Source organism: Monodelphis domestica, chromosome 1 (assembly GCF_027887165.1).
Source record: "Monodelphis domestica isolate mMonDom1 chromosome 1, mMonDom1.pri, whole genome shotgun sequence".
NCBI classification, from domain to species: domain Eukaryota; kingdom Metazoa; phylum Chordata; class Mammalia; order Didelphimorphia; family Didelphidae; genus Monodelphis; species Monodelphis domestica.
The window spans coordinates 103,794,713-103,822,142 of record NC_077227.1 but is presented as its reverse complement, the minus strand read 5'-3'; the positions used below and the strand labels follow the sequence as shown (position 1 = coordinate 103,822,142).

Sequence of the window (27,430 nt, the reverse complement as noted above, 5' to 3'; positions counted from 1 at the left end):
GATTAAACTGGCAGGAGGTCAGCAAAGAGACACAAAATGGAACAATTTTTTCATCATTTCTCTAATGATCTATTTCCATCATCAGTGACAGAGGACTCTAATGCCCCAGTCCCCAAAATGCTCTATGAATAAGAAGAAATGGCACCTTGAAAGATATAAAGCCAAGGAAATTCATGCAACAAAAACTTGGAAACATTGAAAGGTTGTTTAAAAATACATATCAGATTGGTAAGATACCAAAAGAATGTTTTTCTTTTTAAATCAAAGATGATATTAATATGTAAAAAGGTCAATCAAGAGAAAATCAATAACTACATACCTATATGTCCATTTTTTCCATAATTATGAAAGCTTTAGGAGAATATCTATATACACATTGAGGGCATGAAATGAAATGAGGATGAAAATGATGAAATTAAATTAAAATATCAAGAAAAAACAGGTTTCCACAGATGAATAATCTGTATAATCACAAGATTGATTGAGAGATTTGGTATTGAGTCATTTAGTCATGTCTGACTCTTCATGACCCTACTGGGGTTTTCTTGGCAAAGGTAATGGAGTAGTTTGCCATTTTCTCCTCCAGCTCATTATAGATATGAAGAACTGTGGCAAACAGGGCTAAGTGACTTTGTCCAGGGTCACAGAGCTAGTAAGTGTCTAAGGCTGAATTTGAACTCATTAAAATGAGTCTTCCTGATTTGAAGTCCAGTGGTCTATACACTGTGCAATGTATCTGTACCCCTATATCTGAAAAGTCGGAGACTTATATGATCCTAATGTGGTTTCCCTAACAAAGTCAACCACAGAGAACCTTTGTTCAGTGGTCCATACTTGTCAATGATACCTAGAGCAGGGAGACATACTCTTCAATAGTCTTTGCCACAATTATCAAGACTGACTGTTTCCAAGGGAAAAAAGGAAGAGAGATTTCCTATGGCTGTTGAGGTCTTCTAAGAGTTCTTGTTTATAGGAGCTGTATTGAATAAATCAAAGCTCAGAATATTACAGGTCTACTTCAAAGAGATTCATCATTATTGAAAATGAATCAGTCTAATATCTCATACAGGAAAAGCTAAATGAATGAGAAAATGTCTTTCATCCAAATCAGGATATGTAAGTTGATGGCCAGTCCATCAAGTTCCTTATAAATTCATATATTTAAGAAAGGCATTCCTGATAGAAATGAGTTGGACTCAGAACTGAATAGGAGAAAAAAGTGAAGGTACATTACATTTAGGAAATTGTGCTGTTTTAATTTTTCTAAAGCCTCTGCCTGGTACAATGATCCATCTTTTCATCTACATGTTCAGGTATTGCTCTAAGGTTACAAATATTGGAATATCACAATCTACAAGAAATTAAAATTTCACATAACCCAACAGGTAATGAAGAGGCATGTGGTAGATACAGATAAACTCAGTGTATAATCAAGATAGCCTGCAGTTAAAAAATGACAAGGGATATCACTGAAGAAATGTATACAAAAAAGGATGTGATCAGGTCTGATGAAATAGAGAAAGTAAAAGATATAGACAGCCTAAATGAATTCTTGCATTCCTGAAATGTAAAAGACCAAGAAAAACGCTTCTCCCATCTGGGTGGATACTCAAAAGAGTATTTATGGAAGAATACAAACAAGAATCTCAGAGATGAAAAAGTCTACATGTGTTATAACTCTGCCAATGGAGTAAATATCCAAATCAGGAACATTCCAAATCCCTTGAAATATTAAAGTATGCTTATAGGTGGAAAACTGGTATAGGGCATGCAACCTATATGGTTTTTTTATATGTCTCTGAGTCAAAAGAGTAAAATACCCCCATAGTATGCCTAGTCCCCTTGGATTCTGAGAATCTCCGTTATAAGAGTTTCACACAGAAAAATGTCTCACAAACTTGATTCCTCTGTTAAATGAAGGGTACCTTACATAAAATGAGAATGTTCTAAGCCCTAATGCCTTTCTTTATCAGATGAGGTCTCTTTGATGGTGTTCTAGAGTTAGTAAATCAAATACACAAAATAGACTGTGAATAATTCCCATTGAATCAATACATGAAATAGCAGCATAAAATTAGGAATAAAGTCCTTGGAGTCATTAGATAAAACCAGATGATAAAAATTATATCAAGATTTGTTGAAGGAATTGGGCAAAGTAGTTAGCCTAGTTGTCTAAGAAAAGGATAATAGCAACTGCTTGGGGAAAGGGAGGGCAACAAGGAGTCAGAGGAAAGGGAACAGGGGGGAGGAGGGCTTGGAGAATATTTTGAAAAGGCAGAATCCTTTGCATATGAACAAGAGAGTGAAAGGTTTGAGGAGGGAGAGTGAGCTCAGAGGAAGTGTCACACAAATTCCCTCTCCCTACCTCATAGTTATAAGAGAAAATGAGCCAGAACAATAATGCATCCAGAAACTAAGACAAGCTAAACACACTGAGAAAAGTACGACTCTAAGCCTACAAAGGTCCCCACCCTGAGGGCTTAGGAGAGAGCAACAAGAACCTCAGAGAAACTCATGAGGACTCCATTCAGGGAGAAGACCTCCATCCAACCAGGAGTTAGCAGTTATATCTTTGTTCTATGTGCTTTCCAAACTGGAGCCCACTTTCCTTGGGCTTTCACCTATATACTCACAGGAAAATGTATTCTCAGGCTTTTCTATCAATTTTTCCTTACTATACTAACTTGGTAAAACCTATTTCTAAACACTGATTCATACTGGCTGGTTAATTGACCTCACCTAGATGATCAATGGGGAGTTTATCTGTGAGATTTTGTATGCAAAAAAATTTTTAGAAAATCACTGCAAGGGTCAAACCCCACTTCAAGGGCCTAAAGGTAATTCCAGAAATATAGTCAGTCACCTCCTGGGCCCCTGTCCCTTTAATTTAAAAATAAGACCAGTTGGTACCCTATACCTGTATCCTTAAAGACATGGGTTTTAGTCAAGATTTTGTCAAATTATTCACTGTATGACTGCTGGAAATTGTTTAATCTATTGAAATCTTTTCTTTATAAACTCAGGAAAATCTTGTGTTCCCATACTTGTGCTACCTACCTCCTACAGCACACTAGTGATTAAAGGGTGATAGGAGGGACACATGGATCCAAGCTTTTATTGGTGGCTGAGCCAGAAGGGGGTGACCACAGCCATCTCCCCATCCCCAGACATGCTTCTATCTCAAGCCCCTCCTTCTCCTTTATTGTTTAATTTGGGGAAAGGGCGCAAGGCTGATATGAAGGCTTTGGGGATTCAATGGTGCTGGGAATCTGGGGAGGGTAGACCAGTGACCCAACTCACCAGGTGCAAGCTTCAAGGCTAAGGTCATCCTCCACCTAGGCTTTACCCACCCCTAGAACCAAAGTGCTACAGGGTGGAGATAAAGGCCTGGGATGTGGGGATGGAGAGGAGCAGAATACACTGGGTGAGAAGCAGGTCCAGAAGCTTTGGACTTTTGACTATACAAAAATAAAGTTGTTGGTTTTTTTCTATTTGAAAAAAAAATTGATTTGCTGTGGAGAAATTTCTTTGCAAACAAAAAGTATTATATAACTATGTCTCTTGTTATTACCTTCAATTTCCCAACTAATACTGTGTTTGAGGCAACCCTAAGAGTAGAGGCACAAATTCTCTAAGAGGTCTCAATTCCATATACTCCATAATCTCCATGTTGAAATTTGTTGAGAGACCAATATTATCCTCAGCCTTCAATAAGTGCATATATGAATTTGTACTTCTTTAAAATAAAGGAGAAAGCATCGCTGGACCTACCTTCTACTGTAATTTGTTTCCTACTTCCCCAATATAGTACCAAATTTGAAAAATGGGCTTCAGACTCAAGGTAATGTAGACTAATAAACAAGGCAAGTAGATCACACAGGAAAAAAGACCCAAGTTCAAATCCTGACCTCTGACACTTGCTCTATGATCCAAGGCAAGTGATTTAATCTCTATCTACATACATATTTCCTCTTTTGGAAAGTAGGGATAATAGTAGTAACACCTACTTCCTAACATTGGTGTGAGGATAAAATGAGAATATTTTTCAAGCTCTCTGCAAACCTTAAAGTGTCACAAATACCAGCTATTATTAGTGTGGTGAGGATTAGTCAAGGAAAGAAAAATATATTTGCTTTGAGTAGATGTATACTTTTGGGGAAAGCACTTTATATTTTAGATATTTCCTTTTTATTCTTTTTTTTTTTAGTTTTTGCTTTTTGTCAGTAAGTTGAGGCAAGGAGATCCTGTATGCAGTTAATTTATATAGCAAATAAGTGGTAAGTGGATAGAATCGGGAAAACTTCAAGTCTTTCCTCAGATATTTATCTGAGAGACTATAGACAAGTCACTTTATCTTTATCTGCTGTAGTTTCCTCATCTGCAAAATGCGAATAACAATGGCATCTCCCTCCCAATGTTGTTGTGATCAAATATGCAAAAAGTGCTCTGCAAATTTTAAAGTACTCTGCAATTGTAAGCTACCATGATAATCACATGAAGTCTTGGTTATTGTATTTAGAAATGACAGAATCACAAAATTTTAGACCTTTATGGGACGACTAGAGATCCCCATATGCAAACCCATAGTTTTTACACATGAGGAAATTGAGGTCTAGAAAGGGAAAATGAGCATATAGATTAGTGGGAAAGAAAACTAACGTGGAAGTTTAAGAAGATGGACTCAAGTTATGTCTCTTAATACTTGTTCTGTGTGTAATATTAAACAAATTACTTAACTTCTCCCAGTTTCCTCAACTACAAAGCTGAGGGAAGAACTTTAGATAATCCCTGAGATCTTCCTAGCTCTTGAACTTGCCAGAGTTTTTTTAATTTGGACTATTTAACCATATGGGCACTAGGAATACTGATATATAGACAAAGGGGGTCATTGTTGGCCACTACGAGCAACCATTTAGACTATAAAATGAAGGTGCCAAAAAGATTCCAAATGGAGAAAATAAAATCAAGGGCAAAATAAAACCAAAAATCTCAGGGTATTACACTTGAAATTGCCACTATTAGAATTACTCCTTTGGGTTAAGGCACACTGGCATGTGCACACACACACATATGCACAAAGTTCTATGATAAAATGTGCATATTATCTAAGCACATTAAGGCAGAACTTTCTAAGCACTAGAGCTATTTAATAATGAAATGGTGTGCCTCATTAGAAAATGAGTTCTTTTGTCATTGGAGGTATTAGAGCTGGTCTGGATATTGTAAAGGGAATTCTTGCATGGGGTGAGAAGTTGGATTAGATGACCTCTGAGGTCCCTTTCAAGTGTTTGAGTCTTTGATTCATGAACACATTACCAGCTTTGAATACAGTTTTTTTTTTCCTAATGGCAATGTTCATTGGATTTCTGAAAACTGGGAATTCATGAACTCTTTTACAAGCATGCCAGATTAGAGGGCTGTGAATGGTGCCAAAACCCAGAAGAGATTGAAATCATGTTCATGTGTATATGTGTGTGTATATATATATATATATATATATATATATATATATATATACACACACTGCAAAATCTCAACAGGGGCCATTTAAGTGGGTCCCACTTGAGACCCACCCAGCATAAAGTTGGAAAGGTGACCCTATATTTTTCCACTGTCTATTGAGGTTAAAATTTTTCAAAGGCAAATTACTGGATGGCGGGGGAAAGGGATTCGTTATTTACATGAAGGAAACTACTGAATGCATATTAAAAAGATACCATCCACTGAATTATTTCTTACCTCCCAATTTGTGGTTCCATTTAACAGGAATGAAAGGGGCAAGGAACAGGAGAGAGGGAGAGGAGGAAATGGACAGGCAATCTTATTCAGTCTCTCAATTAAAAAAGAAAAGTGGGAAAAGATTTAAAGATGATGTAGGAACAGATTTTTCTGTTCTTAACTTTGAGAGCATTTTAGTCAAAGTTTCCCCTAAAATGACAGCTGGATGAAACTTAATAAATGCAACAAAGGGAATGAAGGTAACAAAAATATTCTCAGTGTTAACTCTGGAACCAGATGATTTAGTTTCCATTTTGTCTTCTAGAGCTGAGCTCTGATGAACCCCACTTAACTTTTTCAGTTAAACATTGAAGGTGTCAGTTTCATTCAGAATAAGGTCAAAGCTGATTTTTCAACTATGATTTTGATCTACACTAATAGTATTGCAAATGATTTATTGACTTTTTAAACATTAGAATAACTGGACTACTTGCCACCCCCTGAATATTATTATATGCTTTCACACTTTTGGCACCTTTATTATCATGATTCTTCCTTCCTGGAATTCCAACCTTCTCTCCTTCTCATCTCTAACCATTTTAATTTTACCTGTTCTTCAAGGCCCAGCTCCCTGGACTCCTAGAATCATACATTTAGAGCTAAGAGAGATTTCAGAAGTCATTTAGTCCAACCCCTTCATTTTATATATGAGGAAATGGTGACCCTATGAAAGGAAATGATTTGCCCGAGGTCAGACAGGTATCAAATGCCAGATAAAGCCTTCCTTGATTCCTTTTCTCACTGCCTTCTATAGTAACTCCAAATACAGGTAATATTATCTTATGAGGATTTCCCTTTTAAGAACACTCAGAGCTCACTGTTTTTACTTTTCTTACTATCACATTCCATTTTGCGTTTGGTTTACTTATAAATATATCTTACCCCTCTCCTAGACAGTTTTTTCATTGGGGAAAGGAACTATTCTTATCCTCCTGACCAGCATAGGAACTGGACCTGTGAGAGGAAATCCTATAATTGGCTCTCACCTCAAGTTTGTAAATTCTCTATAATTTATAGTCTTTGAAGGAGTTACCTATGTCAGGGGTATCAAACTCAAATGGAAATGAGGGCCAGTAATCTGTACTTAAGTATTCCTGTGGGTGTCTATTGATTTAGTTTTTTAAAATAATGTTACATAAGTTTTATTGTGCTTTTGTTTATGCTGTTAAATATTTCCCAAAGGGCAGGCTGGGCATTATTACCTCTAGCCTAGATTACTGAGAGGTTCAAGTGTTTGTCTACTGTCAGAGCCAGTATTTGACATTGGAAAAATTTAAACCTATCTTCTTCCTCGCTCAAAGACTAACTCTCTATACACTTTTATTCAGTCATGTCTGAGTATTCATGACCACATTTGGAACTTTCTTGGTAATTTTCCTTCTCTAGGTCATTTTTCAGATGACAAATTTAGACATACATGATTAAGTGACTTGTCCAGGGTCAGACAGCTGATATGTATCTGAAGCAAGATTTGAACTCATGAAGATGAGCTTTCCTGATTCCAAGGCCCATGCTCTATCCATGGTGCCATCTATACACTATGCTATATTTAACAAATGAATATAAATTGCTGAACTATAAAGGCCACAAGATTGTACATTTTCCAAGCCACAGCAATAGAAGAGCATCATCTCGTCTCACTTCTGCCATTTCAATTCAATTCATTACTCATTCATTAAGCACCTACTAAAGTACTGAGCTAGGCACTCCCAACCACACAGCATACTTGGTTGCTCTTGGAATCCTTTGTTCTCATACTCTTGCTATTGCAGGGGTCACTAGAGTGGGTCAAGCAGGAAAGAGAAGCCTAATTTCTCTCCAGTTGGGGAGCAGTTTGCTGTAGTTTCATTTCCCAGATAACACATATGTGGGTGGAATATATTTTTGCTAGTAGCATCTTTTTGATTAAAACTAAAGAGCTTCTCTCAAATGAGTATCAGGATATTATGAGTAACCTCTCCCCAAATTCCAAGGCTACAGTATTATTCCATCTAGATATTTCTTTAGCCTAGCCACTCTTGTTGACTGACACAAACTATGTCTTGTTTCACCCCAAGCCCACATTTTCAATCTACTTTATTTGGCTGGGGGCGAGGGGCTTGAATGTCAAGTACCATTTTCATATTTCCCCAGTTCACCACAAAGCAGCTACTCAATCTTTGGTAATACTGGGATTAGTAATAAAAGTCAATTATTTTAGGACAACATACATGTTTACTTGGATAGTCTCTCCCTCATGGCGAATTACAGCCTCAGCAAAAGAAGTTCCCTTGGCTCCGTATCTGAAAAATAGGATTAGCACAATTAACCATCAGTCTCAGGACTAGATTTTCCCAGGTCTTGCTTCAGTGCTGGGTGAGGCTTACAGAACAAGAGGCCAGTGGAATAGGCTGAACACTATAGGAATTTTAGCAAAATTATATATTTTTAAAAAGTTAATAAAAGCCCTCTCCATCTCTAAAAAGAGCAGCTGTACTCATCAGCTGAATAGTACTTGGTAATTAGAAATTCTGTGTGTCAAGAGAAAAATGACAGAAAGTTGAAATTATACTGAAAATTTCTTGGAGTCCAGGAACGAACCCATCTTCAAATGTAGTCATTGCTTAGAGAGATTTGCATGGGGGTGGGAGGTGGGCAGTAAGGATTAGACAACTTTTAAAATTTTTTCTTAAAAATTGAAATCAATATTCTTCATCTATTAATGTTGCCAATTTAATAAACATAAACCCAGTGTCTTGGTTCTTCCATATTTCATATGTTAGCATGTTAGAATTGAAAGAATGCTTATTAAATCCATAGAATAAAATTTTATTTTATTAAACCTAGTAGAATGTAAACTCCAGAAAGCCTTATATCTCAGTGCCTATTAGACACGCTTAAAACATATTTGTTGATTAATAGATTGGTTATCCACTGAGCAGAGTAAATAGGGTTTAATTTGGAGGCAGGGAATCTAATTTCCAATCCTGGTTCTGCCTCTTACAGTATTGATTCCAAGACAGAAGGTAAGGGTTTTAAATAAATAGAAAGGTAGGTAAGCAGAATAAATTGGGCAAACAGCATTCAGAAGCAAAGGAACCAAATAAGAGTATTCAATAAAGACCAGACCTGCTTCAGTTAGAACTCATTATTCAACAAAAATCACTAGGAAAATTAGTAAACAGGGGGCAGCTGGGTAGCTCAGTGGATTGAGAACCAGGCCTAGAGACGAGAGGTCCTAGGTTCAAATCCGGCCTCAGCCACTTCCTAGCTGTGTGACCCTGGGCAAGTCACTTGACCCCCATTGCCTAGCCCTTACCACTCTTCTGCCTTGGAGCCAATACACAGTATTGTATTTATTTAAAAAAAAAATTCGTAAACAGTTTGACAAAATTAGTTTTAGACCAACATCTCATACCATATAAAACAATAAATACCAAATGGACACATGATCTAGATATAGAAGGTAATATCATAAGCAAGAAAGAAACCATCTTTTAGTTGTTGGTTATTTTTTTCAAAAACCCTTACCTACCATCTTGGAATCAATACTGCATATTGGTTCCAAAGCAGAAGAGTGTTAAGGGCTAGGCAATGGGGGTTAAGTGACTAGCCCAGGGTCACATGGCTAGGAAGTATCTGAGACCAGATTTTAACCCAGGACCTCCCATCTCTGGACCTGGCTCTCAATCCACTGAGCCACCTAGCTGCCCCCAATCTTTTAGTTTTATAGAAGAAGACTATTCTACCAGTGAAGGAAAAAACGGGAATCATAGAAGGGAAAATTAATAATTTTGAGCACATAAAGTTAAAAAGTTTGTTGTACAGATAAAAACCAATACAGTTAAAATTGGCTGGCCATCCATAGTGTAAGGTAAATAAAGTTGAATTTGGAGCCACAGAATCTTGGTTAAGATCCTTGTTGAAGCCATAAAATTTATGAGGAAATATTTCAAAAATTTTTAAATGATAACTATTCCTCAAAGGAAATTTGTCAAAGAATATAAACAAGAAGTTGCCAAACAAAGAAATCTAAGCTATAAAAAGCCAAATGAGAAAAATTATTTCTAATTACTAATCATTAGAGAAAGGCAAATTAAAACAATTCCAGAGGTTTGCTTTAGTCAGTCAACAAACATTTATTAACCACTTAATATGTACCAGATACTGGCCTAAGTGCTAAGTCTACAAATGAACACAAAAATCATCGAAGCCTTCAAGAACCTTGAGGAATGAAAGTAACACCATGTAATGAATTAACTTAACTCTATAACTATCTTGCAACTAATAAATTAACTAACTTTGTTGTTGTTCATATTCATTTGTTTCTGTGGTGTCCAACTTCTTCTGACCCAATTTGGGATTCTCTTGGCAAAGATATTGAAATGGCTTGTCATTTCCTTCTCCAGCTCATTTGAAAGATGAAGAAACTGAGGCAAATAGGATTAAGTGACTTGCTTTGGGTTACACATATAAATTTTTTTAGAAAATGAATGTCCAAGACCAAATTTGAACTCAAAAATAGGAATCTTCTTTACTCTTGGCCCAGCACTTTATCCACTCCACCATCTAGCTACCCCCAACTAACTTGTAACTAACAAATAATATCCATTTTAATAGAAGACTCAATTGAAAAAGACATAAAATATATAGCATATATGGAAGGCAATTTGAGAGAAATTATTAGTAGCTGGGGAGGGGGGGGAAATTGGAGGCAGGAAGGCCTACAGCAGAAGACAGAGGAGGGCAAGTTAGATAGGCAGAGCATTCAAGGCAAGGTGAGCAGCCAGTGCAAAGGAACAAAAATGGTATATTCTGTCCAAGGAATCTGAAGTAAATCTCCTTTGCTGGCTCTTAGAGTGCATGGATGGAGGAGAGTAAAAATGAAATAAGTTTGGAAAGGCAGAGAAAGAACTGTGTCATAAAAAGCTTTAAGTGCTTAACAGAGTCATTTATATTTGATCCTGATGAAAGAGACGATTGCCCACTAGAGCTCATTGATCATGGCGTGACTTTGTCAGAAGTAAGCTTAGAAAAAACATCTTGTAGCTGTTGAGTGAAAGATGGATTGTATTAGGGGGAAACAAGCATTTAGAGAAATGTAAATTAAAACAACTCCAGAGCTTCACTTCAGTTAGTCAACAAACATTTATTAGGTACTTAATAATAGAGATTGCTAAGTGCCAGATTCTGTGCTAGGTAAGCATCTTAAAAAATACAAATCATTTGATCCTCTCAATACCCCTGCAAAAGAGGTACTATTACTATTCCTATTTTGTAGCTAAGGAAACTCAGACAGTGGTTAAATGACTCTTACAGGATCACATAACCAGTAAATTTCTCAAGCCAAATTTGAACTTGGGCTTCCCTTACTTCAGACACATCACTGTATATCCACTATGCCACCAACTGCCTGAGACAAGTTAAAAGGCTGTTGCAGTATTCCAGATAACAGGTGATGAGGGCTTTAAGCTGTGTTGGTATGAGTAGAGAGAAAGGGATACATAGACATAGAAAAGTACATAAGAGACTCTATAAAAGTAGAAATGGCAACAGATTGGCTATGTGGACTAAATGAAAGTGAGCATTTGAGTATGACATTGAGTTTGAAAGACTGGATCAGTGAGAGAATTGTGGGGCCCTGGGTAGTACTAAAGAGTGGGGACAGATTGAGTTTGAGATCCCCAAAGATATCCAGATTGATATGTATGAAAGGTAGTTGATGATCTGAGACAGTAGTTCAAGAGAGAAGCTAAGGCTGGATATGAAGGTCTGGAGATCGTAATCATAGAGATGATAAATAAACTCATTGGAGGTTATGAGATCATTAATTGAGTTAGTAATGACTAAAAAAGAAAAGTATCTTACACACATCAGATTGGCTCAGATGACAAAAAGAATAATACCTATGGAACGACACTAGTATGGGACTATGAAATGGTATGCAATTTGGAATAATGACCAAAAAAATCACTAAATTGTATTACTTTTTGACTAAGAAGTATCGCAACTAGACCTATACCCTAAAGCTGTGGTGGTGAACCTATGGCACAGGTGCCAGAGATGGCACACAGAGACCTCTCTTTTGGGCACACGCACCATTGTCCACCAGTTAGTTACTAGAAAAGCAAAGGGACTCAAGTGGAGTTGCTCTTTCCCCCTCTCCACTAAGCTTCTCAGATTGTAGGCCCACCAGCCCAATGGAAGTGTTTACTCCCTCCTCTGAAGCACCCAGGCTCCTCGCCTACCTTTTCCCTTCCCCTATTTGCGGTAAGAAGGGGTAAGTGAGTGGCACTTGGTCTCTAGTAGGGGTAGGGCATGGTACATGGTTTCTAAAAGGTTCACCATTGCTGCCCTAAAAAAATGGGGAAAAGAAGTGAATATGTAAAAAAGATTTAAACAATTATTTTCTTGTAACAAATGGAAACAAAGGGAGTATTAATAAATTAAGGATTATCTGAACAAAGTATATGAATGAATACAATAAAGCATTGTAAATAATAACTAAAGATTGGTTTCAGAGCAACCTGGAAAGACATACAAGCTGATACAGTGTAAAACAAATTGAACTAGAAGAATCACAGTAACAACATTATTAAAGGAAAACTATTTTGAATGAATGAATGAACAACATAATGACCTCCTGAAAGAAGGATTATAGGCACAACCTACAGAAAAAGATACATTTTTTGACATGACAAGTAAATGGATTTGTTTTTCTTAAATTTGCTTCTTTGTTAAAAAGATTTTTTGGAGACTTCCGGTTAAGATGGCGGCTTAGAGAAAGCTGAAGTTCAGATCTCCGGAAAACCCTTCCCGACCGATCTCAAACTAGAAGCTCCTAAGGCGCCGAAATTCAAAACGATCAACAGCACAGACCCTGGGAACCCTCCTCCTGGACCTGGACCCGGTTCAAAAGGTACGGCTCCCCTTAAAAGCCAGAACCCGAGATCCCTCGGACCTCAGGGGTAGGAGCGCAGAGTCCAAGGCTCCCGGAAGCGGCAGCCGCGCCGGGCTCAGAGAGCAGGGTCTGAGGAACAACAACCCTCAGGGTCTTCTACCCAAGTCCCAGTCCGGGTGAAAGTTACTGCCTGGGGCCTCCGCTGCAAAGAGCTGGTCAAAACAACAGCAACCCTCAGGGCGGGCAAGACAGCCTCACGGGCTGGATCCTGCTATCCAAGTCTCAGTGAAAGTCTGTGCTCTCGGAGCTTGGGGAAGCGGCAGCCCATCCCCCCGCAGGCCGACGAAACAGCCTCACGGCCAGCGATTCTGAAGGCAACTTCCGGAAATCGAGCCAGGGGGAGAGTGTGGCCTCGTGGTCCGACCCTTCCATTCCAGTTCCAGTGAGGCATATTCAGTTTAACCCAGGGAAAGCTCATAGAACTATCTGCCCAGGACTAAAGCCCCTGAACACCAGAAAGAGACAAGAAAAACTAATCCTCCACATTCAGAAATGGCAAACTCCACAGAACCACAGAAGCCCCAAAATACCAAGAAAAATAAGAAGAAAGGGGCGACTTTGGACACATTCTATGGAGCCAAAATACAAAATACAGAGCAGACAGAAGATAATATAAAAGAAAATGCTCCAAAACCTTCCAAAGGAAATGGAAACTCTCCACAAACCTATGAAGAATTTGAATCAGAAATGACCAAAAAGATGGAAGCCTTCTGGGAGGAAAAGTTGGAAATAATGCAAAAGAAATTCACGCATCTACAAAACCAGTTTGACCAAACTGTAAAAGAAAACCAGGCTTTAAAGGCCAGAATCAGGCAGCTGGAAGACAATGATCGTGTAAAAGAGCAAGAATCAATAAAGCAAAGCCAAAATACCAAGAAATTAGAAGAGAACATAAAATATCTCACCGACAAGGTGATAGATCTGGAAAATAGGGGGAGAAGGGATAATTTAAGAATAATTGGACTCCCAGATAAGCCAGAAATAAACACCAAACTGGACATGGTGATACAAGATATAATCAAAGAAAATTGCCCAGAGATTCTAGAACAAGGGGGCAATACATCCACTGACAGAGCTCACAGAACACCTTCTACACTAAACCCCCAAAAGACAACTCCCAGGAATGTAATTGCCAAATTCCAAAGCTATCAAACAAAAGAAAAAATCCTACAGGAAGCCAGAAAAAGACAATTTAGATATAAAGGAATGCCAATCAGGGTCACCCAAGACCTTGCAAGTTCTACTCTGAATGATCGTAAGGCATGGAACATGATCTTCAGAAAGGCCAGAGAGCTGGGTCTCCAACCAAGAATCAGCTACCCAGCAAAACTGACTATATACTTCCAAGGGAAAGTATGGGCATTCAACAAAATAGAAGACTTCCAACTTTTTGCAAAGAAAAGACCAGAGCTCTGTGGAAAGTTTGATACCGAAAATCAAAGAGCAAGGAATACCTGAAAAGGTAAATATTAAGGAAAGGGGAAAAATGTTATCTTCTTTTACTCAAACTCTCTTCTATAAGGACTACATTTATATCAACCTATGTATACTAATATGTGGGGAAAATGTAATGTATAAATAGGGGGTAAAGAAAGACCAAATAGAATAATGGTTCTCACACAAAGATTCACAGGGGAAGGGGAGGGGAAGAAAACTCCTATAAGAAGGAGAGGAAGAGAGGGGGGGGGTTTACTTAAACCTCAATCTCAGGGAAATCAACTCTGAGAGGGAAAAACATCCAGATCCATTGGGATCTTGAATTCTATCTTACCCAACAAGGGTAAGGAGAAGGGAAAACCAAGGGGGGGAGGGGGAGAGGGAGAACAAAAAGGGAGGGAAAGAGAGGGGGGAGGGGGAGGGAACAAAAAGGGAGGGACTAAAAAGGGAAACATCAAGGGAGGGGACAAGGGGGACTGATTCAAAGTAAATCACTGGACTAAAAGGTAGAGCCGAAGAAGAAAAGGTTAGAATTAGGGAAGGCAATCAAAATGCCAGGGAGTCCACAAATGACAATCATAACTTTGAACGTGAATGGGATGAACTCACCCATAAAACGTAGACGAATAGCAGAATGGATTAGAATCCAAAACCCTACCATATGTTGTCTTCAAGAAACACACATGAGGCGGGTTGACACCCACAAGGTCAGAATTAAAGGATGGAGTAAGACCTTCTGGGCCTCAACTGATAGAAAGAAGGCAGGAGTGGTAATCATGATATCTGATAAAGCCAATGCAAAAATAGACCTGATCAAAAGGGATAGGGAAGGTAATTATATTTTGTTAAAAGGGACTCTAGACAATGAGGAAATATCATTAATCAACATGTATGCACCAAATAATATAGCACCCAAATTTCTAATGGAGAAACTAGGAGAATTGAAGGAAGAAATAGACAATAAAACCATACTAGTGGGAGACTTAAACCAACCATTATCAAATTTAGATAAATCAAATCAAAAAATAAATAAGAAAGAGGTAAAAGAAGTGAATGAAATCTTAGAAAAATTAGAATTAATAGACATATGGAGAAAAATAAATAGGGATAAAAAGGAATACACCTTCTTCTCAGCACCACATGGCACATTCACAAAAATTGACCATACATTAGGTCACAGAAACATAGCACACAAATGCAAAAAAGCAGAAATAATGAATGCAGCCTTCTCAGATCACAAGGCAATAAAAATAATGATTAGTAATGGTACATGGAAAACCAAATCTAAAACCAATTGGAAATTAAACAATATGATACTCCAAAACCGTTTAGCTAAAGAAGAAATCATAGAAACAATTAATAATTTCATCAAGGAAAATGACAATGGCGAAACATCCTTTCAAACCTTTTGGGATGCAGCCAAAGCGGTAATCAGAGGCAAATTCATATCCCTGAAAGCTCATATTAACAAACAAGGGAGAGCAGAGATCAATCAATTGGAAATGCAATTGAAAAAACTCGAAAGCGATCAAATTAAAAACCCCCAGCAGAAAACCAAATTAGAAATCCTAAAAATTAAGGGAGAAATTAATAAAATCGAAAGTGATAGAACTATTGATTTAATAAATAAGACAAGAAGCTGGTACTTTGAAAAAACAAACAAAATAGACAAAGTACTGGTCAATCTAATTAAAAAAAGGAAGGAAGAAAAGCAAATTCACAGCATTAAAGATGAAAAGGGGGACAGCACCTCCAATGAGGAGGAAATTAAGGCAATCATTAGAAATTACTTTGCCCAATTATATGGCAATAAATACACCAATTTAGGAGAAATGGATGAATATATACAAAAATACAAACTGCCTAGACTAACAGAAGAGGAAATAGAATTCTTAAATAATCCCATATCAGAAATTGAAATCCATCAAGCCATCAAAGAACTTCCTAAGAAAAAATCCCCAGGGCCTGATGGATTCACCTGTGAATTCTATCAAACATTCAGAGAACAGTTGACCCCAATACTATACAAACTATTTGACATAATAAGCAAAGAGGGAGTTCTACCAAACTCCTTTTACGACACAAACATGGTACTGATTCCAAAACCAGGCAGGTCAAAAACAGAGAAAGAAAACTATAGACCAATCTCCCTAATGAATATAGATGCAAAAATTTTAAATAGGATACTAGCAAAAAAACTCCAGCAAGTGATCAGAAGGATCATTCACCATGATCAAGTAGGATTCATACCAGGGATGCAGGGCTGGTTCAACATTAGGAAAACCATCCACATAATTGACCACATCAACAAGCAAACTAGCAAGAACCACATGATTATATCAATAGATGCAGAAAAAGCCTTTGATAAAATACAACACCCATTCCTATTAAAAACACTAGAAAGCATAGGAATAGAAGGGTCATTCCTAAAAATAATAAACAGTATATATCTAAAACCAACAGCTAATATCATCTGCAATGGGGATAAACTAGATGCATTCCCAATAAGATCAGGAGTGAAACAAGGATGCCCATTATCACCTCTACTATTTGACATTGTACTAGAAACACTAGCAGTAGCAATTAGAGAAGATAAAGAAATTGAAGGTATCAGAATAGGCAAGGAGGAGACCAAGTTATCACTCTTTGCGGATGACATGATGGTCTACTTAAAGAATCCTAGAGATTCAACCAAAAAGCTAATTGAAATAATCAACAACTTTAGCAAAGTTGCAGGATACAAAATAAACCCACATAAATCATCAGCTTTTCTATATATCTCCAACACAGCTCAGCAGCAAGAACTAGAAAGAGAAATCCCATTCAAAATCACCTTAGACAAAATAAAATACCTAGGAATCTATCTCCCAAGACAAACACAGGAACTATATGAACACAACTACAAAACACTCGCCACACAACTAAAACTAGACTTGAACAATTGGAAAAACATTAACTGCTCATGGATAGGACGAGCCAATATAATAAAAATGACCATCCTACCCAAACTTATTTATCTATTTAGTGCCATACCCATTGAACTACCAAAATACTTCTTCACTGATTTAGAAAAAACCATAACAAAGTTCATTTGGAAGAACAAAAGATCAAGGATATCCAGGGAATTAATGAAAAAAAACACATATGATGGGGGCCTTGCAGTCCCTGACCTAAAACTATATTACAAAGCAGCAGTCATCAAAACAATTTGGTACTGGCTAAGAAACAGAAAGGAAGATCAGTGGAATAGACTGGGGGAAAACGACCTCAGCAAGACAGTATACGATAAACCCAAAGATCCCAGCTTTTGGGACAAAAATCCACTATTCGATAAAAACTGCTGGGAAAATTGGAAGACAGTGTGGGAGAGACTAGGAATAGATCAACACCTCACACCCTACACCAAGATAAATTCAAAATGGGTGAGTGACTTAAACATAAAGAAGGAAACCATAAGTAAATTGGGTAAACACAGAATAGTATACATGTCAGACCTTTGGGAGGGGAAAGGCTTTAAAACCAAGCAAGATATAGAAAGAATCACAAAATGTAAAATAAATAATTTTGACTACATCAAACTAAAAAGCTTTTGTACAAACAAAACCAATATAACTAAAATCAGAAGGGAAACAACAAATTGGGAAAAAATCTTCATAGAAACCTCTGACAAAGGTTTAATTACTCATATTTATAATGAGCTAAATCAATTGTACAAAAAATCAAGCCATTCTCCAATTGATAAATGGGCAAGGGACATGGATAGGCAGTTCTCAGATAAAGAAATCAAAACTATTAACAAGCACATGAAGAAGTGCTCTACATCTCTTATAATCAGAGAGATGCAAATCAAAACAACTCTGAGGTATCACCTCACACCTAGCAGATTGGCTAACATTACAGCAAAGGAAAGTAATGAATGCTGGAGGGGATGTGGCAAAATAGGGACATTAATTCATTGCTGGTGGAGCTGTGAATTGATCCAACCATTCTGGAGGGCAATTTGGAACTATGCCCAAAGGGCGACAAAAGAATATCTACCCTTTGACCCAGCCATAGCACTGCTGGGTCTGTACCCCAAAGAGATAATGGACACAAAGACTTGTACAAAAATATTCATAGCTGCGCTCTTTGTGGTGGCCCAAAACTGGAAAACGAGGGGATGCCCATCAATTGGGGAATGGCTGAACAAACTGTGGTATATGTTGGTGATGGAATACTATTGTGCTCAAAGGAATAATAAAGTGGAGAAGTTCCATGGAGACTGGAACAACCTCCAGGAAGTGATGCAGAGCGAGAGGAGCAGAACCAGGAGAACATTGTACACAGAGACTAATACACTGTGGTATAATCGAACGTAATGGACTTCTCCATTAGTGGTGGTGTAATGTCCCTGAACAACTTTCAGGGATCCAGGAGAAAAAAAACACCATTCATAAGCAAAGGATAAACTATGGGAGTGGAAACACCGAGAAAAAGCAACTGCCTGAATACAGAGGTTGAGGGGACATGACAGAGGATAGACTTTAAATGAACACTCTAATGCAAATACTATCAACAAAGCAATGGGTTCAAATCAAGAAAACATCTAATGCCCAGTGGACTTACGCGTCGGCTATGGGGGGTGGGGGGGAGGAAAAGAAAATGATCTATGTCTTTAACGAATAATGCTTGGAAATGATCAAATAAAATATATTTAAAAAAAAAAAGATTTTTTGGAGAAAGGGAGAAGTGGGATAGTCTTACCCCTCTCCCCACCAAGAAAAAAGAAAGGAAGGTAATTGAAGTTTGATTTTTTTTCCTAACTCAGAGAAGAGAAAAGTTTAAAAGGAAACATAGACTTCCAGGTAAACATGGCTGCAATCTAGACGAGAATCGCTTCCTCTCCCTGGCACCGAACAAAATAGACTATCTCAAAAGAGCATAAAAATCATCTTTGGAAGAACGAAGGGAATCTCCAGTACACCACAGAAACGAAGGTACGTGGGGTTTGAACATTGCCACACTATAAGAAGGAGGAAAAGTTTGCACAAAAATGTGAACTGAGCTGCCCTTCCCCCTCCTCCCTCATGGAACCAAAGTAGGGGTTCAGAGCGCTCACCAGGACAGTGACTGAGTGAGGAACGTCTCTGTAAGGGGGGGCACCCCAGGGTCCTTGGGATCTAAAGACAACTAGGAAATGACCTCTCAGGGTGGTTTCACAAGAGAATCCTGTGCACTGGAGAGCGCACAAACTGCGGGGGCCCTGCAAACTGTGAATAGTGAGGAGTCTTGAGAGTCTGTAAAAACTGCCTAAGGCCAAAGCGTTGCCCCTCGCTGTAGTTGGGGAGGGTGGCAGCCAGGCTCCCTGGAAGCTGACAGGGAATACCAGAGATTCACCCCTCAGAGTGGTTTCACAGGAGATTCCAATACTATACAAACTATTTGACATAATAAGCAAAGAGGGAGTTCTACCAAATTCCTTTTATGACACAAACATGGTTCTGATCCCAAAGCCAGGCAGGCCAAAAACAGAGAAAGAAAACTATAGACCAATCTCCCTAATGAATATAGATGCAAAAATCTTAAATAGGATACTAGCAAAAAGACTCCAGCAAGTGATCAGGAGGGTCATTCACTATGATCAAGTAGGATTTATACCAGGAATGCAAGGATGGTCCAATATTAGGAAAACCATCCAAATAATTGACCACATCAACAAGCAAACCAACAAGAATCACATGATTATTTCAATAGACTCAGAAGAAGTCTTTGATAAAATACAACACCCATTCCTATTAAAAACACTATAAAGCATAGGAATAGAAGGGTCGTTCCTAAAAATAATAAACAGTATATATCTAAAACCATCAACTAATATCATCTGTAATGGGGATAAACTAGATGCATTCCCAATAAGATCAGGAGTGAAACAAGGATGCCCGTTATCACCTCTATTATTTAACACTGTACTAGAAACACTAGCAGTAGCAATTAGAGAAGAAAAAGAAATTGAAGGCATTAAAATAGGCAAGGAGGAGACCAAGTTATCACTCTTTGAGGACAACATGATTGAGGACAACCAAAAAGCTAATCGAAATAATCAACAACTTTAGCAAAGTTGCAGGATACAAAATAAACCCACATAAGTCATCAGCATTTCTATATATTTCCAACACAGCTCAGCAGCAAGAACTAGAAAGAGAAATCCCATTCAAAATCACCTTAGACAAAATAAAATACTTAGGAATCTATCTCCTGAGACAAACACAGGAACTATATGAACACAACTACAAAACACTCTCCACACAACTAAAACTAGACTTGAACAATTGGAAAAACATTAACTGCTAATGGGTAGGATGAGCCAATATAATAAAAATGACCATCCTACCCAAACTTATCTATCTATTTAGTTCCATACCCATGGAACTTCCAAAAAAATTTTTTACTGATTTAGAAAAAAACATAACAAAGTTCATTTGGAAGAACAAAGGATCAAGGATATCCAGGGAAATAATGAAAAAAAAAATACAAAGGAAGGGGGCCTTGCAGTCCCAGATCTCAGACTATATTATAAAGCAGCGGTCATCAAAACAATTTGGTACTGGCTAAGAGACAGAAAGGAGGATAGACTCGGGGTAAGTGACTTCAGCAAGACAGTATATGACAAACCCAAAGATCCCAGCTTTTGGGACAAAAATCCACTATTTCATAAAAACTACTGGGAAAATTGGAAGACAGTGAGGGAAAGATTAGGTTTAGATCAACACCTCACATCCTACACCAAGATAAATTCAAAATGGGTAAATGACTTGAACATAAAGAAGGAAACTATAAGTAAATTAGGAGAACACAGAATAGTATACATGTCAGACCTTTGGGAAGGGAAAGATTTTAAAACCAAGCAAGACTTAGAAAGAGTCACAAAATGCAAAATAAATAATTTGGACTACATCAAATTAAAAAGGTTTTGTACAAACAAAACCAATGTAACCAAAATCAGAAGGAAAGCAACAAATTGGGAAACAATCCTCATAAAAACCTCAGACAAAGGTTTAATTACTCAAATTTACAAAGAGCTAAATCAATTATACTTAAAATCTAGCCATTCTCCAATTGATAAATGGGCAAGGGACATGAATAGGCAGTGTTCAGCCAAAGAAATCAAAACTATTAATAGACACATGAGAAAGTGTTCTCAATCTCTTATAATCAGAGAGATGCAAATTAAAACAACTCTGACGTAACACCTCACACCTAGCAGATTTGCTAACATGATAGCAAAGAAAAGTAATGAATGCTGGAGGGGATGTGGCAAAGTAGGGACACTAATCCACTGCTGACAGGGTTGTGAACTGATCCAACCATTCTGGAGGGCAATTTGGAACTATGCCCAAAGGGCGATAAAAGACTATCTGCCCTATCATCCAGCCATAGCACTGCTGGGCCTGTACCCCAAAGAGATAATAAGGAAAAGACTTGTACAAGAATATTAATAGCAGCACTCTTTGTGGTGGCCAAAAATTGGAAAATGAAAGGATGCCCTTCAATTGGGGGATGCCTGAACAAATTGTGGTATATGTGATGGAATACTGTTGTGCTAAAAGGAATAATAAAGTGGAGGAATTCCATGGAGACTGGAACAACCTCCAGGAAGTGATGCAGAGCGAAAGGAGCAGAACCAGGAAAACATTGTACACAGAGATTGACACACTGTGGTACAATCGAAGGTAATGGACTTCTCCATTAGTGTCAATGCAATGTCCCTAAACAATCTGCAGGGATCTAGAAGAAAAAACACTATCCACAAGCAGAGGACAAACTGTGGGAGTAAAAACACCGAGGAAAAGCAACTGCTAGACTACAGGGGTGGAGGGGATATGACTGAGGAGAGACTCTAAATGAACACTCTAATGCAAATACCAACAACTTGGAAATGGATTCGAATCAAGAACACTTGTGATACCCAGTGGAATCGCGCGTGGGCTATGGGATGTGGGGGTGGGGGGGGAAGAGAAAACAATCTTTGTCTCCAATGAATAATGCTTGGAAATGACCAAATAATGTTAAAAATAAAATAAAATAGCCTTTAAAAAATAAAAATAAATAAAAGGAAACATAAACAGGACATATTTAAAAATAACATGTTGACAATACATAAATCTTTTAAGCAAATATACTATAAATATTTTCAGTTTCACACATAAAATGCTTCTACTATTTTACTTTTTGTTCTTGATATTCATTCATTCAATATATTTTTTTAACTTTTTAAAAAACTTTTCCAACAACAGTGCAAATCACAGACTCCCTGAGCCCTGCATTCCCATTTGTAAATTGAGGGATCTGGACTAGGGGCCTCTCCAGCTCAAGTTCTTATGATTTTTGTGGTAAACTGAAATAGATTTGCATTTGTACAAGTATTTGTAAATACTCCAATTTTAGAGATGGGGAAACATATTCAGAGAGGTTGTGACTCACATCCAGAGTATAGCTTAATGAGTAGACCCAGGACTAAAGCAATATCTTCAGTCACTCAATCCACTGCTATTTCCATAACATCAGATATTATGTTAGACTCTCTATTTGGATCTATTTGGATCTATAGGAATGTTCATCACAAAGCTAAAATATAATAGAATTTCAATCTGAGGCCCTCATAGAAAGGTGTTTAAAATACATCACTACATGTTACAAGTGACCCTAGTGTGCAGCCTAGCATTCTGATAGGGAACTACTTTTATTATAATATGGTAATTTATGCCAATTATTCACAATGAAGCAACACATTTAATCTTGCACAACAGAAAGAATCTCTTGTGTTGGAGATGTAACTCTAAGAAAATATCTGAAAGTGTTGCAAGGGGACCAAATTTGTCTTTTGTCAACATGGTCTGGAAAAAGCCATGTGTCTCTTGCCACTTATAACCTGCCTGCTTTCTATAGTAATCTAATTAACCCTTGTGGTCAAGGAGGAAGAGGTAGTCAACCTGATCTCAAGACACACCATTCATTTTCCTTTGGCAACAAAGAACAGAAGGGAGAAAAGGAAAAAATGGAAAGCTTCCTTTACCTCTTTTGGATAGGGGTTAGTTTGAATCTCCCCCAAATATTAAGGATGTTGATCCGAGACAAAAAAAAAAGAAAAGAAAAGAACTTTTTGCATAAAATAGACCCAAAGAAATGAATTCTTTGTCTAAGACTCTTAGGAACACATTGCTGGAGTGATGTAAGGGCTTATTATTCAATCTAATCATTTTACTCTGGTGTAGGTAAGGATAATAGAGAGAAGAGAAGACTTTGGGGGTCATGCATTAACTATAGTGGTTGTGTGCCTCAGGGCACTTGGCAAGGTGTTGGGTGCTTAGCATTTGGAAAGGAAGTGAAAATAGATTCCTGTACCTGAATCCTGCTGCTCAGGAGATTTATTTGTCCTTGTTTTAATCTACAATTATCTATTGCAATAGAGTCTGTGCACATTGGAAGTGTTGGGTATCTTTATCAGCAAGCAGAAAAATTTACTTATCACCTAAAGCAATTACTTCTAGTTCCCGAAAGCATAATGGTTTTGTGGGCTGTCCTGAGAGAGAACTATTAGATTATAATAGCTTTCATTCCAATTGTATTTCTAATGTCTTAGAGCCCTGTAGTAAATATATACGAAGCCATGAATCCGCTAATTGCCTGCTTTCAAAGCAGCACAGGATTAACAATTATGAAGCTGAAGCTAGTTCTTGGATCAAAGTAGTTTTGCTTAAAGCCTCAGACTTCTCAGTGTGGTTAGAAACTATTTTGGAAAAGCAAAGTTATTATTGAGAGAGAGGAGGAGCAATAAGGAGAGCAGGAAGACAAGACAAGACAAGACAAGACAAGACAAGACAAGACAAGACAAGACAAGACAAGACAAGACAAGACAAGAGGGGAAAGGAGGGGAGGAGAGGAGAGGAGAGGAGAGAGGACAGGGAGGGAATGAGAATATAGACTAATTCTTAGCTATATGTCTCCCTAAACTATCACTGTGGAATAATTTATAATGATGATGATGATGATGATGATGATGATGATGATGATAATGAGCATTTACATACTTTTATGGTTTGCAGTGTGCTTTGCAAATATTATTACATTATCCTCACCACAATCATGTTGAGGTAAGCTCTCTACTCTTATCCCTAATTTCCAAAGGAGGATCCTGAAACAGATAGAAGTGATTTTCCCCAAGGCCATACATAAAGCAAGTAAGTATCTGAGGGAGAATTTGAATTAAGATATTCCTGACATCAGGTCCAGCACTCTATCTACCATGTAGCTGCTTATAAATATTGATCCCTATCTTTGGGTCTGTAATTGTTCAAAAAATTCCCTGAAAGGTCCCAGCTATTCATAATTGATTTCCAAAATGAAATAAGGAATGTTGAAAACCATGAAAATTTTAATATCATAGGATCAAAAATTAAAGGCTGGAAGGGATTTAGAGCCTTTGATTCTCCTTTTTTTTACGAATGAGGAAACTGAGGCAAAGAGAGACTAAGTGAGTTTCTTAGGGTATCTGCGGCAAGTACCTGAGATAGAATTTGAACTCATGTCTTCTTGACACTAAATCCATTGCTCTTGCTACTTATTCCATGTTGCCTGCAAAAAAAGTATACAGTAATCCCTCACCTATCAAGGAAGTTACATTCCAGAGACCCCCTCAATGAGTGAAAATCCATGAAGTAGAGGGGGAGCAAACAGACTGATGCTACAGTTGCTAAGTCAAACAGTGCCCAGAATACAAAACACAGTGCCATTGTTGGTTGCCTTTCATCAGCCAATAGTGTGCCATGTACAATCTCAAATTGGCAAACTTGCACAAGCAGTAGCGGTATACTGCATTTCCCATTATGTACTGTATAGTATTCAGGCACGAAATTCTGCGATATAGCAAAAACTCCATGAAACAGAATTAGATTTTTTTTTTAGAAATCTGTGATATAGTGAAGTCACAATATGTGAACCCTGATATAGCAAGGGACTACTATATTGATTAACAGGATGATTCTTGTTATTTGGGTATATATAGTGGTTCAAAATATGCCTGTTCTGGGGCAATTTGTAACTATGCCCAAGGGGCTATAGCACTGTGCTTACCCTTTGATCCTCTAATACCACTGCTGGGTCTGCATTCCAAAGAGATCCCCAAAAAAAGTCAGGGCAGACCAATTATACAAAAGTGTTTCTAGCAGCTCTTTCTGTGGTGGCAAAGTCAAAATTGAAGGGATAGATATCTATCAATTGGGGAATGGCTGAGAAAATCGTGGTATATCTTGATGATGGAATACTATTGTGCTATAAAAAATGATGAGCAGGATGATTTCAGGAAAAGCTGGAAAGACTGATGCAAAGTGAAATGAGTAGAACCAGTAGAACACTATAAACAGTAACAGCAATAATGTACAATGAACAATTGTGAAAGACTTAGCTACTGCCAGCAATACAAAGCTCCAAGACAATTCTGAGGGAGTTATGACAAAGAATACTATCCACCTCCAGAGGGGAAAAAAAACTGTAGGAGTTGGAATGCAAGTCAAAGAATACTATTTTTCACTTTAGTTTATTTGTGTTTTTAATTTGGTGTTTTGATTTTATATGAATATTCTCTTACAAGTAAGTTTTGCATGATAATATATATTTAACCCAATTCAAATTGTTTACCATCTCCTTGGAGCAGGGAGGGAAGGAGAAAACTTGGATCTTATAATTTTAGAAAATGTTAAATACATTTTCTAAATAAAATATACATTTAAAAATTCCAAAAAAAAATATCTGTCCTGGTCTCTATGTTCCTATTATATACATTCCACTTTCTAAATGTATCTTAGCTCCAATCTTAGATCATGAACCCCCATGCATCCAGAGATCATTCCTTATTAACATTTGTATACCACTGTGATAAGTATAAAAGAAGGGTTCTTACCCTTTTTGAGTATCTTGAAACCCATTAGCAGTCTGATGATGTCTATACACCCCTTCTCAGAATGTTTTTTTAATGCCTAAAATAAAAATGTACAAGATAACAAAGGAAATCAATTTTACTAAAATATTATTGAAAACTTTTTTAAACAAATTCATGGATGCCAAGTTAGAATCCATGATATAATAAATACTTAATAAATGTTTGCTGAATGTATAAGCAAATTAATGAAGACTATCTCCCATAATTAAAAATTACAAAAGTATTTTTCCTCTAAAATTTTTTTAAATTATAAGTAATAATAGTGATGTTTTACTAAAAATGGGTTAAAAAACAAGTTGATTATGTTGCCTGATGAACTTAAGATCAAGTTGATTAATGATCTGGCTTATTCCCAAGCCTTTTTTTTTTAAAAACCATCAAGTCTTGCCTCTATGTAATGTAAGTAGATTTATCACTCTAAGAATGACTGCACTTGTGCCAAGTATGCCTTCATTTAAGTCATTAATAAATGTGTTAGACAGAGCAAAACCAAGGACAAGTCCCTGAGATGTCCCATTAGAGACCCACAGAAGTTAACATAGACCCCATAATGACTACTCTTTGGGCCAACCAGTTCACCTAAGTGTAATCTCAACTACAATGTTAATCATCAAGATCTGAAGTTTTGGATTTGTTGAGGATAATCTAAGTCTTCCGTTACCATTTATTCACTTGTCTTGGGTATCAGTACCCAACCATTTTTGTTCCATCTTTTTTAGTCTAAAGATCATTTTCCTTGGCAGAGAAAAAAAGAAGGAAAAAGAAAGAATTGTGTGTTTTTTCTTTATCTCTACCACCTGCTAAAAAGTGTCTAAAATACATTTAAAAATTTGCATGGTTTTCCTCTCTTGTTTTATTCTTGATTCAAATATAGAGTAGTCACTTCTCAAGTTTCCCAACATTTGTGGGTCTTTCTCTTCTGTTATTTTCTGCATTGTGATGTTAAGTTTTTTGCTGTCATGTTCTTCAGAAAGACCTGGCGTTGTTTCTACTCATAATTTCAAGATCAGTAATGGAGTTTTTGAAGAAGGGGGGTTGCATAGTGAGTAAATTTTATTTCAATGTTATTGGGGGGGCGGTTGTTTTGTTTTTCTTCTTCTAGAATGTCTGTCACTTCTGCATACTTGCATTCCCAGTCTGTTGTTGAACCATATCAGGTTCTAGTTTTTTTCTAGTCTACCTACTATTTTACTATATGAAATTCTACTCTCACAATTCTCATTTTTCTTTTAAACCATTCATGAAATGTCATGGCTTCATGTTCTCCTCACATACCATAGGGTCTTTCTGTCTCACTTTGG

General features: G+C 37.3%; 1 long non-coding RNA gene across 1 annotated transcript in view; it reads right to left on the bottom strand.

The window, feature by feature from the left end:
* Positions 1-26,168, bottom strand: part of LOC103103698 (uncharacterized) — a 31,776-nt gene extending 5,608 nt beyond the window's left edge. The window contains exons 1-2 of the long non-coding RNA XR_008913283.1: positions 26,091-26,168; positions 7,989-8,060 (exon numbers count right to left, since the gene is read on the bottom strand). This is a non-coding gene — a long non-coding RNA (uncharacterized LOC103103698). The remainder of the gene's footprint in view (positions 1-7,988; positions 8,061-26,090) is intronic.
* Between the last annotated feature and the right edge of the window lie 1,262 nt (positions 26,169-27,430).